This window comes from Mastigoproctus giganteus, chromosome 3 (genome assembly GCF_048544385.1).
Source record: "Mastigoproctus giganteus isolate SK-2022 chromosome 3, ASM4854438v1, whole genome shotgun sequence".
Classification (NCBI taxonomy): Eukaryota; Metazoa; Arthropoda; class Arachnida; order Uropygi; family Thelyphonidae; genus Mastigoproctus; species Mastigoproctus giganteus.
In genome coordinates, this window is record NC_143577.1 from 172832185 (window position 1) to 172840512 (window position 8328).

Here is an 8328-nt window from a genome sequence, read left to right on the forward strand (position 1 = left end):
TTGAACAAGGCTATGGTTGTTTCAATTATTTTTAAAAATGTCTATAGAATTTTCAATGTTAAAACAATAAGCATAGGCACCCTATGTGAATAATCATTTATGTGTGTTTTTCTGGTTGTTATTTTATTAATTTTTTTAATTGAAAATTTGATAGCCATTTTTTAAGCAGTCAAAACTCCTTAACAAGTACGGTCTATATGTTATATAATACCCTGTATATATATATATATTAACATACAGACCGAATATCAATAATTAGCTACATAATCATTATTTTATTTGATATAGTATTGCTAATTATCTATTTATTTCTAGGGTATAGCAATGTAGACCAGCACAGGGCTATCTTAGTTTTTATAGGTTCTTTTGGTCTTTATGTTTTAATACACTTTGAGTACCTATATAGTGCCATTTAAACTCTTACTATAGTAATTATAAATATATATATAATTATACATATATTTGAATAACGTTTAAATATAGTTGGAAACAGAATCTTTCATAATAAAAAATAATAAAAAGGGTACAGCATACATCAGAGGCAGCAAAAAGCATATTCCTCCACATGATGCTTGAAATATAACCATACAAATAAATTAGAATAAGGATTAAAATAAAATAATGCCAGCAGTATGGCAAGACAAGAGCTAAAAAAGTCGAAATTAAACCTAAATTAAATCAAACCAAGCTGGGAGGGAAGAGAGGGGTAACAAGAGTAAAAATATTGCAGCAGAAACTCTCTAAAATAATTTAGAAGATCTAAATGTACGAATAATAATTCATTGAGTTTTAAAAGCCAATTAAATAGAACTTTAACGGTGCCCCCTCCGACGGGCAGCACTACAATAAAACAAAACAAAAATAAACCAAAAAAATAGACTGACCATTACGCCCCATCTCGACAGAGGACCACAAAGCCAATAATGGTCAGGGAATCGCTGCATTTCGAACGCTATACAAATCGCCGCAAAGGAGAATGGATCGAAAGATCAGTCCGCCACCCGATCCCCAGATCGAACCGCCAATGCAGGGGAATTGAACAGCGGTGGTCCTGATGCAGCGAAAATTAAAAATAGAACAGATACTAGCACTCCAGTGCAAAGCCACGCTACTGACGAAAGTAATCTTGACCAGTTTATATAGACGAATAATGAACTATGGATGGTAGCACAGGCGCAGCGTTAGCAATTCGCCCAATACTATCATGCGATATAATTATACATATATTTGAATAACGTTTAAATATAGTTGGAAACGGAATCGAAACGGGAAACGTTTAAATATAGTTGGAAACTTTTTAAAAAATAATAAAAAGGGTACAGAAATAAAAATTGCAAAATATTGCAAAAATTGTGTGCGTGTGTAATTTAGTAGTTTTGCAATCTAAAGTTGGATGATTTCATACGTTTACCAATAAATTCCCTTCTGATAGATCTCTATATATATTTTAATGATAAACTACCCCAATCCCCTTGGTCATCGCCGAAGTTTGCGTTTATGAAAGAAACTTCTGGTGAAATTTTATAGTTAGCTGTTACTAGCATCGGCAATATGGTCACAGTCTCAAGTTTCTTAGACTCGTTTAAGCCACGTAGCCCAACAGTATACAAACACCTGTAAACGGGCTGTTACCCAATACGAGGACAAAGGGCGACCAGATGCAGTTCATTTCATCTATTTGCCCATAACAGCAGCAAACTAGTCCTAGAAATAATACTAACGCAAAAGTTGTGGAATGCAGAAGGAAAAGGAAAAATGAGCCACACGGTAATCCAATAGTTGGGAAGTTTGGTTAGATGTAGGTGAAAATGCACATTGGTTGGAAATGAATTTCCAGGTTTAGTGCTTACACCAGCGATGTGACTATGCTGATGATCTGATGTGAATTGCATGAATAATAATTTATTACTTTGCATAGATGCTACTTGAAGATATCTGATTAATAGGTAAGGACGAGAATTCTTGTGACTACAAAATGGTCATGTATGATAATTGTAAATGGATGAATACACTTATTTAATGAAATGTGTATAACTAACATCATTTATGTTAAAGGTAGGAGCACATTGAAATGCTTTTTTCTAATTTTTTACTTTAAAAGTTTTTAAAAAATCGATCTGTCAGTGTTTGAAAGCCAACAATAAACTAGCATTCATGAATTTTCATATTGTTTTACTAATTTAATAATTTATATAATAATATTTAGCATTTAACAACCATTCGCAATTAATTAAACCAACTTAACAATTAATTCATTAACCACATACTCTGTGTTTTTTCATCTCCAAATTTTGAAAATAAGTTCATGTAAATATGCTTGTAAATACTGATATAATGTAACCACACCCTCTAGTTACGTGCTGTCTATGGGTGTCTCAAAAGAGAAAATAAACAGATAATAATTATTATTATGGCAGGCACGCGCGCGCGCTCACACAGTTACTGTGTGTGTGTGTGTAGTCTTCCGGTAGCAATAGTAATTGCCCTTTATATGAATTCTTTGTGAATGCTATCCTTATCAGAACTGTATTAATAAAGGACTTTATAGATTAATGATGTTTCTACCTCTTTAATTCATCATTTTCGTTCCCTGGAACAACCTTTAAATCTATTACCGGAAAATTACAATTCATTTTCTTCTCCCAACCTATTCAAAATACTAGGAGTCTCTAATTACCGCACTTTCTTATTTAGAATCACCATTAAATGACAGACTTCCGACAGGAAGGAATGCTTAATTCACTAAATAAAATTGCGTTGATGTGAACATTTGGGATTCACTTTGGACTTCCGTTATCAAGACTTGCCATTAGAAAGTGGAATAAATAAATTAAATTAAATAACTATAACCGTATGTTCACCGTATACACTGTGAACATACGGTTATAGTTATACAGTGTTTAACTAAAGACATACTTCTTTGTGATCTAGGAACATAATTTAATTTGGATTCACATTTACTGTCAAATCTAAAAAAATAATAATAATAAACTTGAGGGAATATGGAAGGCATAAAAAGTAAATTGGGAATAAAGAAAAATACGGTGCAACCTAATTAGTTAAAACAATATAGTGCAACCAAACGTGTTAACGAGGAAGTATTTATGCTAAAGGTTACTTACTTTCTAAGTTCTGTAGAAGCGACTGGATTTTGAAAAGTCCAATCGCTTCTACAACGTGGCAAGTAAGTAAGTAACCTTTATTTATTTTTTTTAATATTTCTAATAGTTTCTCTTCATAATGAGATCCCAGAGCAAACCTAAGCGTTGGCATAGATGCTATTTTATTTTGTGAACAGAATGTGTTTTCGTGCAGAATATTTTTTTCACCTTAGTTTTAATAAGCCATTTAATTTTGCTGATTTACATGAGATCTTTTTGGAAATTTAATTATTATTATTATTAGCCATATGGTGCAAGGAAGCCTGAGGCTTATGCTGCACCAGCCAAAAAAAATTCCCGAGTTATTCTGATTATACCTTATTTATATAATAAATACGTATAAGCACATTTTAAACGCGTTCCAAACCTATATTTCGATTATCCCACATGGTCGATATGGAACTAAAATTTAAGTTACCTAACCCGATTTCAATTTTTAACAATGAGATGTAAGTGATCGGTTTTTAGATGCGTTGGTATATTTGCATAATGTGCCTATTCTCTTCTTTATGTCCATCCACATGTAACAACCCAATAGATTTTCATGAAATTTTAAATTTGGGCCTTATAGAAAGTGAAGCCATACCAAATTTCACTAAAATCGGATTAATAGAAATCCGACAATTATTGTTTCTTTGTCCGTCCGTCCGTCCGCATGTAATAGCTGGACTTCCAGCGGGATGGATTTTCATGAAATTTTCTCTCTCTCTCTCTCTCTCTCTCTCTCTCTCTCTCTCTCTCTCTAGAATGCCTGGTTGACCCTTCCCAAAAATTTATTAGAAAACCAACAAAATCGGGAAGTTATTATTTTTTCACAGATGTCATACATATGTATGGGCTATGCATATACTATATATTATAGCTGAAGCACTGAATATTATGTTTATTGCTATGCACTGGGGAATGTGCAGAAACGAAATTTTCTCGGGTCGCGCATAAAAGTCATTGTTTTTGTCCTTTTTTTGTTATAAATCATTAATAATATTTGCTAATAAGCCTTAAATGCAACCTATTGCGTACATTATGTAACTTGTTTTCGTATTATTCACATCGCTGCATTTTTAGATGTCAAATAATAACTAATATTTACTATCGGATATTAAGTGATAATAAAAAGAGATATCTGTCTCATAAATAAATTCATATTTATTTCTGAGACAGATATTGCGCTATTAAAACATTCGTAAAGTAGTTTTTGTAAGGAAGTAATAAAAATGTTCACTATTAGCTGGAAATAAAAGTATTAAGGGGTTTAGTTCAAATTGCTGACAATAAACTAAACACCAAAATCAAAATACCAACAGTTCAAAATGCCGCCAATTCCAATTGCCAACAATTACCGTAGGTGTCACGCACTGCGTATATTATATGTGAGCCCCAGCAGATGTGAGCCCCTGGGGTTTATACAACCCCAGGGACTCATATGTGGTGACTATAGGCTTGGCACACCCAGGGTACTGGGCTGGATATCATCATTCTTCTCTTTCTTGGTGATTTCCTTCTACTTCTGACTCTCTCTCTCTCAGGGTAATTCAGAATTTTTTTTTTTTTTTTTTTTTTTTGGCTGGTGCAGCATAAGCCTAAGACTTCCTTGCACCTTGCACCATATAGCTAATAATAATAATAATAATCACAAATTATTATTTGCTAACCCGCCTGAAATGTAATGCACTGCTTTTCTTAATCAACTTATTTTATTTATTGGTGGTTGGGTATAAGGATTTTAAAATCCTTACAATTGATTCATCTTGAAATTACTAAACAGTTATGTAATAATTTATAAATGCTCCTACCCTTGAAAAACACAGAGGAAAAAATCATACCTAGAAATCAGCAGCAGAATTGTGGTCAAAGTCTGTGCTAAGTGATTGTGATCGGCGACGAATATCGCATCTGGTAAACGAAAAACGATTTTAAACAAGTCAAGAACTTCTGCAAATAGCCAAGGACCTCATAAGCCGATTTCTGAGAGAACACTCTAAAGAGAATCACATAACGTGAATACCGTATCTGAAAAGGATCAATGCGTTAACAGCTGCACGTAAAACACTCTGTGTTCAATGGGCTAAAGGGCATAAAATCTGGACTGCAGTGACAGGGTCTTGACGAATCGAAAGTTTGCCTACGCTCTAATGATGAGTTCACCGAGTTCATAGGAGAAATACTGAGGGGTTTCAACCGGTCTGTACAAGATGCCGTACAAGCTGGTGGTGCTTTAGGGATGTTTTAACTATTATAAAGTGGGTCCCCCCCCTCCTTGAAATACCAATTGAGTAATTCATTCAGGTTTTGTGGAATTACTTAAGCTCAGTTATTTCAGAATGGCCTAATAATAGTTAAAAACTAACTAGGCCCTCTAACTAACTAGTTAAATCGAGAATTAATGAAATAATTCGCTTTGACGGAGGATTTACATTTTATTAATTGAAAAATTGTACAGGTGACTAATGTTTTGTCTGGTGTCTGTACAAAAACTATTATTTTAGACCACCCATATAACTAAAATCATCTGCCGTGCTGTATGCCTTATGTCTTAATTGCGTGTGTTCTATGGACGATTTGTCTGTTTTGCTGGACGAAAAACCCCAGTTTCTGGGAAGAAAACCTTGCTAGCTACGCCTGAGACCGAATAACTCAGCCACGGAGTGAAAAAAGCCCATTAAATTTCCTTGCGTCAACGATGGGATTCGAACCCAGGCCTTTTCCACCCGGTGTGGGGAGGACGGTGATGATACTGCTGTGCTACTCGCGCAGACTCTGGTGTCTGTACAAAATTATGATATTAGGGTCCCCCGTAAATGATTACATCTACCCATATATTTATTTTGTCTGTAAATTGCGTGTGTTCCTTGGTCGATTTGCCTGTGTGCTGGACGAAAAAACTCAGTTTCTGGAGGGGGGGGGGAGGAAACCTTGCTATCTACGCCTGAGAGCGACTAACTCGGCCACGAAGTGAAAAAAGCCCACTACAGTTCCTCGCGTCATCGACGGGATTCGAACCCGGACCTTTTTCCACCCGGTGTGGGGAGGACGGTGACGATACCACTGCTACCGCGCCCTGGCGTCTGTACAAGATGCATGCAAGCTGGTAGTGTTTTGGGGATGTTTTAACTATTATAAAGTGGGTCCCCTCCTTGAAGCGTTATTCCAGCTCCCCCCCCCCCGCCACGAAACTGTCATTGTAAGATTCCTCGGCCTGAGAGAGATCCCTTTTAAGTGGGAAATAATCATTAAATCCATTTCAAAAACAGGTTCATAACAATATAATATAATTGATTATAGTGGAGACAAATGTTCCAGCTATCCAACGACTGGCTGGCTAAAAGAAAACTTTGAACACTGTTGTTTAAAGAAAGTGCAGCACCGCTTAAAATTGTCATTGTCGTCCGAATAACGTAAGTATATGGCAATATCTCTTACAGATTGCATCAGATAAGATTGACACGCGTAGGTGATGACGTAATATTGCATTAGCTGTTACTTTCAGCTATATAAACACGCTGTGCAAGAGTTGCAGTCATTCCTTGCTTGTGTCAGGATGGCGAGTTACGTGCAGTTGACGCCAGGAACAAAGAGTGTTACTGTTGCTTTACGTGAGGAAGGATGTTCTTCCTGTCATATTGCTTATAGAGTGTCTTGTAATCAGTCGACAGTGAGTAGATTTCTTTCCAAACTCAAAAATATTGGTACAAACGTTTAGGGAGGTAGGTAACATCTTTTTTTTTTTTTTTTATGAAAACCCCAAACACGAAAGGTATCAAAACCTATAGTACTTAGTACCGTGCATGGGTTGGAGGAGAAGTATGGGGGGATGGGGGTTGCCGAAAACTTTGCTCCAGAGACTAAACACGGGTTTCACCACTTCAAGCCTCCAATAAGCAAAGTGGTGGTATTTCACCGGTTGATGAAAGTCATCTACCACCTACCAAAGGAATGTGAATCGCATAGGAACCCATAACCAGAAACGTCACGGGAAAGTAGTAGTGGCAGAGGCACAAGAGGCAGAAATGACACAAGACAGTAATTAGTGGCAAACATTTATTTGACATAATATTAACAATGGAGTACGAGATGGATGCATTTCATGATGTTACAACAGAGCTCGAAGGTTCCACCATGAGACGCCATGCATGCGTGACACCGACGCAGCATGGATTGGCAGACACGGTCGAACACACCTGGAGTTTCTTTGACAGTAGCAGCAGCGCAGAGGGGTCTCGCCACGAGATACATTTCCGTCTCCACAGGTGATTCATATACGATAGATTCGAGGGCTCCCCACAGAAAGAAATCAAGGATCGATAAATCAGGTGAGCGTGGGGGCCAGGCAACGGGGTCCACCACGGCCAATCCATCGATGCCCAAAACGCCTGTTCAAATGGTCACGAACACACCTTCCATAATGGGCAGGCGCCCCGTCATGTTGAAACCAAATGTTGCGTCTCCCATTTGCTGGAACATCGTCCAGTAACCCTGGCAGAACTTGTTCAAGAAAAATCCGGTATTTAACGGAGTTCATGCGGGATGGTAACAGGTATGGGCCGACTAAGTAGTCACCGACCATACCTGCCCACACATTTATTGCCAAGCGATGTTGTGCCGCATGGGGGTGCACACCGTGTGGGTTGTCGTGAGCCCACACATGAGCATTGTGCTGATTGAATAAGCCTTCCCGAGTGAAATAGGCCTCATCCGTGAACAAAACATAGGCTGGAAAATTCAAGTCTTGAACACTTTCTTAGAGAAACCACTGCGCAAAAGCCACACGTGCATGATGATCTTGAGGAAACAGTAACTGAACCCTTTGGAGATGAAAGGGGTGTAAGGAATCGTCGTGCCAGACACGCTGTACACTGCAACGAGACACTCCTAAGGCAGAGGCAACGGCACGTGTGCTGGTAGTAGGATTATTCTGGACGGCGTTCAACATACTTTCTTCCATGGCGGGAGTTCACGTCGAACGTGGTCTGCCTGCACTACTCCTGTTACCTCTAAGTGACCCATAATCGCACAAATTTTGATGCACACGCACAAACAAACGGTGGTCTGGTACATGTCTGTCTGTCTAGGAAGCGTTCTCCATAAATTCGTTGATCGGCTCGTCCATTGCCCTCTGCTAATCCATACACCAGGTGCATGTCTGCCAGCTCACAGTTCGTATATCGAC